Consider the following 12,967-nt stretch of genomic DNA (forward strand, 5'->3'; position numbering starts at 1 on the left):
CACTATTGACGTCGTGGACTCTGTGAAATTCTTAGGACTTGTTGTTTGTTGTAGACAACTCGTTAAAATGGAACTTGCACATTGGAGCTTTATCAAAAGAAACTAAGCGCTGCCTGTTTTGCGCTAAGATCAGTTTCTAATCAACCTCTAGAATAGTCAATTATGCCCTTTTTGATTAGCATCTTCGTTATGCTCTTCCATGCTGGGGTACCTGCTGCGCGACAAAATTTGATCGTATTTTCAAACTTCAAAGAGAGCAGTTCGATATTTATTGGGACTGAACTGTAGAACTCACTGCCAGAATTTCGTTAAAAATTTCAAAATACTGACTCTTCCTTCTTTATTCGTTTTTGAATCCGTTTGCTTAATCCGCAAGCACATATCTGCTATTCAGAAAGGCCACCTCACAACTATCCACTTAGGAATGCGGAGAACGATCTTTATCTGCCATCCCCGAGCTCAGAACTAGTTAAAAAGGCTCAATACTGTACAATGCCAAAAAAAATGGACAATCATCTGCCTTTGAATATCAAGTCGGTTTCATTCTTTCCCGCATTTCGCAAAGCTCTGAAATCATACTTACTGGAGAGAGAACCTATGCGGTAAACGACTTTTTGTTGATGTTTGATTATGAACAATTTTGAATTTTAAAATTTTGACCATCTCACACACTGGTCAAGGTCAAGTATTTAATATTCTATAACTTTAAAATTATATCTATTTACTGCGTACTGTTCTAAAATTGTCCATGTATATTCTTTTTGTAATTTTAAAGACTTAAATTTTTTTGAATTGTATGATTTGTATTGTATGATATTTTTTATTATTTGTATATTTTTTGTGCTTTTTGTTTTTTAAATGCTTTGTCGATGAAGCTATTTTGGCTTTTTGTACAATAAAGCTTTATTTATTCATTTATTATTTTAACAAAATATTTTTAGCCTATCGTCATAGAACACAAAAGGTACAAAAGGTCAGCTAGTGAGAAATAAATTCGTCATAGAATAAAATGACGTTAATTCAAACGCTTTAAGCCAGACACTGTGGTAGCAGAAATCTCCCTTAAAATTATGATATTGCACGTTACTATTTTAACAAAAGACCTTTAAAGCTAGTGAAGTTCGCCGACGAAGTGCATGGCTAATTCCCGTGCTTTAAAAGCAATTTCGCAGGTAATTTGGCATCAAGTACCAAGCGAGACGCGCAAGGCTCTATATCAAATCGGACTTACTCAGCAAGATTTAAATTGAAACATGATGAACGGAAGATTTATCTTCTGGTTATATTGGTGTTTCACCAGGCATCGACCAGAGAAACCAAAGAAAAAAACTACCAGAAAAAACATTCTTAAAAGACTGAATCAACTGTAGGTGTGTATAACAGTGATACAATAAAGAAGATTTAATAGAAGTGTTGAAATGTAGCCCAAAATATTGTATACGCCACTGTGTTGGATAGTATTTATGGGTGACCCTCAACCCTTGTCTTCCTAAGGGAAAGTTGGACCATATGTTTTTACTGTTTCTTTTATGGTCTTTTAGTTGTAAGATGTTTTTGAAAATAAAGTTAGTCTGTGTTGAGAATCCAACGAATTAGTTTTATTTCGCGACGGCTCCTTTTTTAACAAGAAGTACAAATTTAAAACCGGTTTTTACAGTTTTTGTTACTTTAAGAAGTGTTTTTTTTTTAAAAATGTCGGATGCGTCTGTCAAAAAAATTCTAATGGTTGATTTCTTCCTGATAAAGACAACATCAGTCCAAGAACCCTTCTCTTATTCCCTAAAATCCTTGATGCCTGATCGGCCACCAACATACCCAAACTCGAGACTCATTGTTAAGAGCCGCAGGCCTGGCCTATTGACGTGAAAAAGAGTATATTACCGGCCAACAAAGGAGATTGTTTTGCCGGCCTCCTTCTTCTCCTAGTCATTTATCCGGCGGATAACAATGGCTGTCGGCCAGTTTGACACGTCTATCAGAAGATGAAAGATCGCCTACCAGCCGACCCAGGTACCTGACGAGGCTCGGGATGACGTACCGTCCCACCAGTGTCTGTAAAAAGACTGTAGACCGTGAAAAATGGCCTTATTCGCCCCCCGAAGTAGTAGAAACAATTTTACAAGACCTGGTGCATCAGCTTCGTAAAGAAAATTAGAGATTATAATTCATATTGAAGAAAATCCTTTCATTCTGACTAACACTGCTTTGCTATAAAGATCCTGAAACAGCATAGCACATAATATGTCACTGCATATGGTTACTACAAGGCTCTGTCTCTGTATCACAAGCAACAATTTCCATTTGGGACGGCAAAGCTTGAATCTTAGGAACTATGCTCCTATTTTATCAAAAACTTGCACGCGCTGGTTCAGGGTACTGAGATAGGTACAATAAATATATTAATAGAGTTTTAATGGTTTAAAAAAATAATATCAACGATTTCAAATCTTTGGCTTCTTGGATACTTATTTACATTTTGCGGTTCTGGTGATATTTTTATTGCTGATGGGTATTTACATTTAATTTGTATGTATGGTATAATTTTGTTCTTCCAGTAGTAAATAGATAGTTTAGACTCAATCTACTGACAAGTGACTGACAGCAAAAATAAGTACACGGTCAGAGAGATCATTAGACCAAGTTTATTTTCAATCTTACCCTGTTCAAATTAATGATAATTATAACGGACTTGTTGATTATTTAATAACTTCCACATTGTAATTAACAATTCTTTTAGCTCGTTTAAAAGTCTTTTGACATGACAGGTAGCAGATATCTTAATCACTATTTGTAATTATTTTTTTTAAATCACGTGCTGTGACGTCTATGATTTTTGTACATAACATTTTGCATATATTTGTAATTTTAATAAGTTTAATTATCGTATATGTCTGAATTTATTTACACAGTTTTATTTAGTATATTATTAAAATAAATAGAATATTTAATGTAAATCAAAAATAAATCACGAGATTTTCTATCAAAGACCTGTCAACGAATATTGTTAAATATTAGCACGAGTGTAATTTTCATGTGATTGCTAATTAATACTGTATGGTGGTACGGATTATCACAGAAATATGTCAAAAGGTACCCTATTAGTGCAATATCCGGCTGGGATTTGAAAAAATGTCAACAGTTTTAAGCATCTACTGATGATGCTAGCAGGAAAACCTTTCTAACATGTATCAGAGTAATTTAGTAATCTAACTTTAAAAAATAAACCAGACTAAGGAAACCCCAAGTATATCATGTGAATATTTTTTTAACGTTCCCAAATTTTGCAGGATAGCAGGAAAACCTTTGTAACAAATATCAGAGTAATTTTAATTCAATAAAAATTAAATCAGACATTGGAAAAGCCAAGTATATCAAGTATATAGTTTCAGTAACATTCTCAAGCCTGCAAGACAGCAGGAAAACCGTCTGATTATTTTTGTAACTAATGAACAGTGCTTTCCATAAAATCAATAAAATGAAAAATATACGAAATAATATACATGTACTGATTTCTTTCGAAAATCGACAACTATGAAACTATGATCCCTTCACCGACACAAACGGTACATTGTGAAACAGGAAATTGTAGAGAGAAACAAGCCCTATAACATAGGATGCAACATTTTAATGAACAGTGCTTTCCATATAATCAATAAAATGAAAAATTTACGAAGTAATATACATGTACTGATTTCTTTCGAAAATCGACAACTATGAAACTATGAACCCTTCCCGAACACAAACGGTACATTGTGAAACAGGAAATTGTAGAGAGAAACAAGCCCTATAACATAGGATACAACATTTTAATGAACAGTGCTTTCCATATAATCAATAAAATGAAAAATATACGAAATAATATACATGTACTGATTTCTTTGGAAAATCGACAACTATGAACCCTTCCCGGGCACAAACGGTACATTGTGAGACTGGAAATTGTAGAGAGAAACAAGTATAAATGTAATTTAACTATAAAAGTCAAAGAAAATTAAGGAAAATTGAAGTATATCAGCTCTATGGATTTTCTAACGTTCCAATATTTACAGGACAGCAGAAAAACCTTTGTAACAAACACCAGAGTAATTTCAGTACTATAAAAAGGAAAGCAGACTATTGAAAATTGAACTATACCAAATATACGAGTTTTCTGAATTTGCAGGATAGCTGAAAACCCTTTGTAACAAGCATCAGAATAATTTTAGTTCTATAAAAACTCAAATAATCAAGAGAAAAATTAATTATATCAAACTCTGAAGCTTCCTGACGTTATGAAATCCAGCAGGACAGCAGGAAAATGTCATATAATCCTCGTTACCGGCATGAAAACCCTCGTGATTCTCCGAAAACCACACTCTATCTGCGACGACGCCCGATTGTTGCAGGAACCAGCAACAGGCATCTATAAACAATCCCATTACGGCCCGATAAGGAGCGCGATAGCCAGCCATCTTGCTCGCAGACTCGAAAAAGGCGTGGTTTAAGCTGCAGGAAACGCCTACCGGAGGCCCATCTTGCCCGCGCCAGACGGAGACAACGCTAATACAGGCTATGTGTGTTGGAGGGAGATGGGGAAATGTTTATAGCCGATTCCTGCTGAAAAAGAGGAAATAGTAGGGAAAGACGTTGATGGTGAGAGAGACGGGGATATTGGCGTGGATAAATTGTTTTTGAAGGTGTTTTAAGAGGATGATGATGATGTGTGGAGATAATAAGCCAGATCTGATGGGGATTAAACGTCGTTGTTTAACAGGATTTATTGAGCGGTGCTTTATAACAAGAAAAACTAAGAAATGGGCTTAAAGACATGCCAAGTCTTGCTTTCCTAGAGTAGAGTTTGTCTAATTTGAGAATTATGTCAGTGAGAAGTCGATTGAAATCGTTGATATTCTTTTTAAACCATTTGATCTTAAGTCTGTATTAATAACTATTATGGTATTTATTTTATCTAGTGCCCTGCACCAGATTGTGCTAGGTCCTCGGATTGGATGGGAGCATAGTTCCTCTGGTTTTAGCCTTGCTTTTAGAAATAGACAGTGCCAGCCCTACGTTCTATGAAGAGATATTTTGTAAAGTTTTATACAGGGTTGTTCACCACATACGACACGGAATATTGTAGCTAAACGATGAGATTTTTACAAATTGTAGGTTTTGGGTTCGATGAAGGACTATTAGAGGTACAATTTAAAAATAATTTTACAAGATACAGAGTGTCCCAAATAAGTAAAAAATATCAAAGTTTTATTTTTTAAATGGAACACCCTGTATATTATTACATTTTTAGTTTCTACGATTAAAATAAAGGTAAATTTGATTAAGATTTATTATACTTACCGTTTTTGAAATATTTTCAATTTTGTGAAATTGCAGTAAAAATTTTAAGGCTTCATTTCTCCAAGGGTATCAAAATTTTTGATACTAAATATTTACTGAAGTTTATTTAGTGATCAGTTATTGTGTAGTAATAATAAAAATAATACTACCTTATACAGAGTGTCTAAAAATTTATTTTAAATAATTATTAGCTTCAAACGGCAATAACTTGTTTAATTTAAATGGAACACCCTGTATATTTTACTAGAATCAGATGCACAATTTAATTGTCTATCAAATTATATTAAACCATTTTTTACCTATCTCTTTAAGTTTCCGTAGAAAATGCATTTTCTTGTAATTTAGAACTTATTTATCAATATACCCATGGACTATTGACATTTTAGGTCATTTTTAAAGATGTACCAAATTTTTAAAGAGTACAGATACTAATATTGTCGATATAATTCGTTTATTTCATTAAAAAATAAAAAAAAAACTGTTTAAATATTTGTTAAAGAGGACCAATTAATATGATGCCGTATTCAAACTACATTAACTGACTGTTTGCGTTGATTAATAATAATTGCTCCAAATACTAAAAAACTGAATTTTGTATGGGCATTAGATAGTGTGATAAAAAGTAACACCTTAAAAATGATATTTCATTTTTTAATAAATGCTTATTTATAACAACAAAGACTTTAATTTGATAACTTATTATTATATTGATTTCTGACTCAAAAATCCACATTATTTATAATAATTTATTAACGAACACATTAAGTATGTCATTAATTAGTATATGGGCGGAAATAATGGTGTTATATTTTAATTAATGGTATACTCTTTTATAAAGATTTAAATAGTTTTCTTTTTGCATACAAATGGGCTAGTAATATTATTGTTTTGCTAAAACGATAATATTACTAATCTACATTTGTACATTTGTTGCTTTAAAAACAATCTAAAGTGTCAATATTCCATGGATATATTGATAAATGAGGTCTAAATTATAAGAAAATGCATTTTCTACGAAAACTTGAAGGGATAGGTAAAAAATGGTATAATACAATTTGATAGACAATTTAATTGTGCATCTGATTCTCCTAAAATATACAGGGCATTCCATTTAAATTAAAGAAGTTATTGCCGTTTGAAGCTAATAATTATTTAAAATAAATTTTTAGACACTCTGTATAAGGTAGTATTATTTTTATTATTGCAACACAATAACTGATCAATAAATAAACTTCATTAAATATTTAGTATTAAAAACATTGATACCCTTGGAGAAATGAAGCTTTAAAATTTTACTGCAATTTCACAAAATTGAAAATATTTCAAAAACAGTGGAGGTTTAAGTACAATAAACCTTAATCAAATTTACCTTTATTTTAATCGTAGAAATTAAAAATGTAATAATATACAGGGTGTTCCATTTAAAAAAATACAACTTTGAAATTTTTTATTTATTTGGGACACTCTGTATCTTGTAAAAATATTTTTAAATTGTAGCTCTAATAGTCCTTCAACGAACCCCAAACTTACAATTTGTAAAAATCTCATCGTTTAGCTACAATACTCCGTGTCGTATGTGGTGAACGACCCTGTATATTGTGTTCTAGTCGACCGATTTTGATGAATTTTTAAGCAATTTGCAGCTAAATTATTTGACTTTTTAATATTTCTTTCTAAATTGAAAATGAAAGTTGTCATATGGTAATTATACGAGGAAAAGCAAAATGTTGATATTTTGGTGAAAGTTTGAAACACCCTGTGGAGCACGATAACAAAGGAAGGAATTTAAAAATTATTTTGTCATTTAGGTGTATCTTTTTTCGATAGTTTGTTTCTTGGTTCATTTTAATATCTTTATTTTTCTGGAGCAAACAATAAACACTATTTTATAAGTGTGTTGATAAGAATCCAAAATCAATGCTAAAATTGCTGTAAATCATTACTGCCTTATTCAAAAGCGAATATATCCAATAAAAATACAGCTATTGAGATGAACCATAAAACGAACTATCGGGAAAAGACGTGCCTAGATAATAAAATTATTTTTAAATTCCTTGCTTTGTTAACATATTCCGCAGGGTGTTTCAAACTTTCATAAAAATATCAATATATTGTTTTCTTCCGGATAATTGACAGATGGAAACTTTCAGTTTTAATTTAGAATGAGACAACAAAATATATTAAACTTTAAACTACATCAATATTTTAAAATGCCAAGATACTAAGTTACTATTTCAAGAAGTGTACATTGGCCAAAATCTATTTCTCATGTCCATCGTGAAACTCCAAACTCCAAGGGAGTTACTGTCTCCAGACGTTGAGACTGTATAAACCTTCCCAAACATCTTAATCGTTGTCGCACGTGTGCGAGTGTCATTGCCTGCCCTGTACCGTCTAATTACCCGCTGAAATGTTAATGCGTAACACGACAAGCCCATCAACTGGTCGCAGGAGCAATTGCGCTCCTGCAACCATGTAAATCAGATCGAGAAGACCTCGAAGAGGCCCTTAGACCATGCGTGAATCGACTAGACACCTTCCTGTCTCTTGATATCTGTAACTTGAAGCCAGGACAATCTATTTTATTATGAGAGAAGTACTCATCAATTTAGTTTATTATTTCTCTTGTGGAGAGATTCCTCATGTCAAAAAAAAAATATATATTTTTCATAACAACATAGGTCCGATTCTGTTTTGTTTCGTAGATACATGGTGTTCAAGTTTTAATATTTTTTCGATTTGTTATAATTTTTTTCCAAGTATATACTTTAAGCATTTCGAATGATATTTTGAGGGTAAAAGTTAGTATATATTTTAAAGTTAAAAAAGTGTCTACATACTCACCAGGGACGTGCATATGTGTTATCACTGGAATATTTTTCTAAAAAAAAGCATGTACGCCGCTGAATTTTTTTCTCTTGTTAGCGAAATAGTGTAAGCAGTTTAATGCCGATTAAAAGTTGTCTTGATATTTTATCGATTTCGGCCTCCTTGATGAGATAAACGCAATTTTATTAATCTGCCTTGATCCAAGTCTAATAGCAACCTTTAAAAAAATGAAAATCATTAACTTGCGAAAGTTTTAAATAAGTACTCATTGGTTCAGGGGCGTAGATAGGTGTATGCTATGGGGGTGGTACTATGATTAAGTCGCAAAAAAAATCACCGTCGGAATTTTTTTGTCGAATTAAAACGACGGCGATTTTTTTGTCTTCAAAAAGATATAAAAACATAACACAAAAATTAAAATATAGATTTGTAAATAAAATAAACAAAAATGAAACAACGACGTTTATTAGTTAATTTTCTATAAACTATAAATAAAAACTCTAAACTATGAAAAAAACTATAAAACTATAAACTATAAATAAAACTACAAAACAAAATCAAGTTTTCTAGTACGCTGTTTGGAAAACCTATCAATAACAGCATCAACATTTTTTCAATATCTTTATGGATATTGATTAGAGTTAACCCCACTAATCTGTCCTGGCCAATAAGAACACTTTGTGTGCTTTTAATTAGGTCGAACATATTATAAACGATAAATCAACATAATTAAAAGCATACAAAGTGTTCTTATATGTCGGATATTAATTTAAAAAATCCTTTCATAGTCAATGACTATTTCAATTCTCGTATCTCGTCAAAGCGTCAGGGGGGGGTACTGTCCCCAGTACCCCCCTTTATCTACGCCCTTGCATTGGTTCCCCATCAAAAAATATGAAAAAAAGTTCCTATAAACATGGGTATGGAAATGCATCGTTTTAGAGTTACAGGTAGTGTTGCACAAGAGTCTTGAAAAGTCTTGCAAGACCAACACTCTTGCAAGAAATTCAAGACAAGACTTTCAAAAATTTCTTTGTCTTGAATGTCGAGGCAAGACAAGATTTTAATATGCAAGATATTTCAAGAGTCTGGCAAGATTTCTTGAAAGTTAGAAACGATACATTTTTTTAAGTCATAATTAGGTCTTTGCGCAAGTTATGCCGGTTTTATACAACATTTATATAGTCTTAATCATAATCATAGTCATAATCATAAAAGTTGAACTATCCACTTCTTATAAACCTGTTGACATCTACCATGAACTTAGTCTTTAATTATGTTACCAAACTTTACTGATATAAAAATTATGATTATGAAAATGTTCTATAAACGCACATTAAAATTGCGTTGTGATTATGACGATGATTAAGACCGTGATTATGATTACGACTTATGCAAATGTTGTATAAACCCAGCATTAATATTGACCAGTGTTCATTTTTTTTCTATCATAGCCAGTGTTTTAGAGTTGAGAATGAAATAAGATAAAGTCGAGGCAATAACAAACCGTATATTGGTAATTGGTATTATACACATAATTATATTGGTATAATGATATCATAAAAAAAAACTAACGGTATATAGTTGAAACTAATGGTGGGTTCGTGGAGCACGCTATTTGCGCTATTTGGTACTACTTTTCATGCACGAAATTGCTCCGCGAACAAAAAGTAGTATCAAATAGCGCAAATAGTACACTCTAGCGTGACCTTAGCGTCCGTACACCATGTGTCCAAACTTTTCCAAATTGTGTTCAAATTTTTCAAGACAAGAAATTTCAAGAGTCTTGCAAGACAAGACAAGACTTTGCCATTCAAGAAATCTGCAAGACAAGACTGAAAATTTCTTGTCTTGAATTTCAAGACAAGACAAGAAATTGATTTTCAAGACTAGAATTCTTATCTTGTGCCACACTAGTTACAGGTATTAAAACTTTTTAAAATTGTGATAGCTAAGGCTGGCCGAGTCTACACTTGGCAAGTGTACGAATAATTGTGATCCTTTGACTCGGGCTATGTTTCGAGTCGTGAGACATGACACGAGTCGCGAGAGTGCGCCTTTATATTTACGAGATTCCTTATCTCCCTACGAGAGATGGGTTTGTTTTTTGAAACACCCTGTATTGTAAGAAGGATACTTATAGAAAGTGCAATCTAAAGATCAGAAGAAGGTCACAACAGATCTGAAAAGTTCGCAGCAGAATAGACCGATAGCAGGATAACCGTATCCGTGTGTTTGATGGTTTAGGGTCGGCTTGATGAGAGAAACCTGTTGATGGATCGGTTCGTTCGGCCTTGTCTCTGTCAAAGGCGTTAATTAGAAGCGATTGAGCTGGTCGGCCCCGCTTCTTGTACCTAATTAACGCTGGAACCGATCGATACCGACTGAAGGAACGACTTTTTAAACGGTACCGACACACATCTCGTTAAAGGTTCGGAAAAATGCAGTCGGAAGGCTTCAATTAGCCGTTTGTAGTTCGGATTTGGCGACCAGTGACGATGGTAGAAATGGGAAAAACTAGTCGAAGAGAAAAACCGTCGGGACAAGTCGCTTTCAATTAAATAATTTTCCCAGTGGAAACATTAAACTTAAACGAGTTTGGATTAATAGATTTTTTGTTCTTTCGAATGGAATTGAAAGAAATAATTATTTAATGATATTTTACTTAATGAAGCTTTTTCTATGTGTTAGTTTAAAAATTTGTGTTTGTAACAAGCATCAAGAGTAATACAAGAGTAATTCCTTACTCCTTACTCCTATAAAACTAAGCCTGACTTAAGGAAAAGTAAATTATATCAAATATATGAATTTTCTTAGGTATCATATATACTGGGTGCGTCTCAAAAGTGGCCAAACCCTATCACTTTTTATTTTTCCAGATAGAGATTTGGTATGTTAGTATATGACATAAATTAGGATTGATTGACGTATTTGATTGTTTTTGGTCACTTCCTGTTTCACCGGAAATTACTATAACTTTTGATTTTAGGGTTCCGTACCCAAAGGGTAAAAACAGGAACCCCTATTACTAAGAACTTCGCTATCCGTCCGTCCGTCCGTTTGTCACAAAGGTCTATGTTATGAACCGTTATATCTAGACAGTTGAAATTTTTACAGATAATGTATCTATGTTGCCGCTAAGAACAAATATTAAAAACAGAATAATAACTTATTTTGTGTTTTGCGATGTTTTGTTATGATTTTATAAATAAATATTTCAGTTTTTCTTATTTATTAAAATATTTCATATATTTCCATATATTTCCAATGTTTCAGGAAATATTTCCGGAAATTTTACATCACAATACCTGTAGCAACGCAGCATAGAAATGCGCAGTTTGACGCTTAAATTCTCGGCTGGAGAAAATTCTACTTTGCCAAAATCTCAGTTATTGGGGTCTCAGTCTTAATTACGGATCAAGAAATATTAAATAATAGTAATTTTAGGAAAATGTTACAAAATGTCTGCTCTATTTTTCAAATTTTCTCCAAATATTCCATTAACAACTATCCAAACAGAGAACACATACAGTTTGTTTCTCCTGCACCGTCTCCATTATTTCCCATAACTCATTGCCCGGGCCATACATCACTGTCCGGCCGGTCAGCTTTCATAATAAACTGCGGTAACGAGACTCGTGCAATTTCCGTGCTGTTTCCTGCCCGGGGGTGATTAATCACCCCTCCGAATCCATTATGTCCGTTTTTGTTTCGGGCGATATTTTGTCTCGTGGGGGGGGGAGGGGGTGGCCGGAGCCCCCCAGGGGGCGCAGTGACTCATTGTTAGCGGTTCAAAGCGAGATGCCGCCCGACATAATGCGATATGACGTGTAATATTAAGAGGGCGGTGTTGATCGTTTTGTAATTTAATAGGTTTAGGGAGCACAGCCTGTATACAGGGTGTCTCATTTTTCTGTTTTTATTTCATGGATTTTCACGCTTATGAGTAGGTATAGAGGTACGAATAATGTATAGTTTTCACATTACTAAGTTACTTTTTGATGTTTGCACGTAGAATCCAGTACCGTCACTAGTTTTTCGTTGGAAGCTGTCATTTTCAAAATATGCCTCAAACTTCACACGGTCATATTTCAAGAATAACAGCTTCCAGCAAGAAACTAATTAACTACTGAGGCTGTATTCCGTTGCAAAACCAGGCGAACCAGACCGGTAAACTACGGTAAAGAGCGGTTCCTGTAAAACATCGGTTTGATACGGAACGGTTTGGTAAAATACTGGAAACGTCAAATGTTGACGTTTCCTAAATTTCAATACCTCAATTATAAAGTTTATCTTTTATGCATTTTTAATGTACCTGTTCTCTGCTTTTACGTTTGTTTCTTCTTTTCAATCGAGTTTAATATTGAAAAGTACTGTATTAATAAACTGTTAAAATCGTTAGACAGCTCAAGTGAAGATTTGCAGATCCAATATTAAAATAGATCAATAATAAATAAACAAATCTAATTAATATTTAAATTTTTATAGCTTGCAAAACATTCACGATTACTTGTTGTCTCGTTGTTCATGTTTTCTTTAAATGTTCCTGACTTTAAGAAACAATGGCTGCATGATAAGTTTAAACGGTCCTAAAAAGTCATTCTATATAGTTAATGAACTTTATTTACCCTTACTAACTATCTCCATTGCTTTTGGATGTAAATACAAAATATTCTTACAAATTTTAGAAATTAAATGAGAGTTTCACTGGAACTTCCAATATTTGCTTGATTTCTTTCACATAAATAACATTGATTGACAATCAAAACCAGAAAAACCAGCCTTCTCGCGCTGGTTAGTTTGG

This window comes from Sitophilus oryzae, unplaced genomic scaffold (assembly GCF_002938485.1).
Source record: "Sitophilus oryzae breed Bouriz unplaced genomic scaffold, Soryzae_2.0 scaffold_1007_pilon_pilon, whole genome shotgun sequence".
Classification (NCBI taxonomy): domain Eukaryota; kingdom Metazoa; phylum Arthropoda; class Insecta; order Coleoptera; family Curculionidae; genus Sitophilus; species Sitophilus oryzae.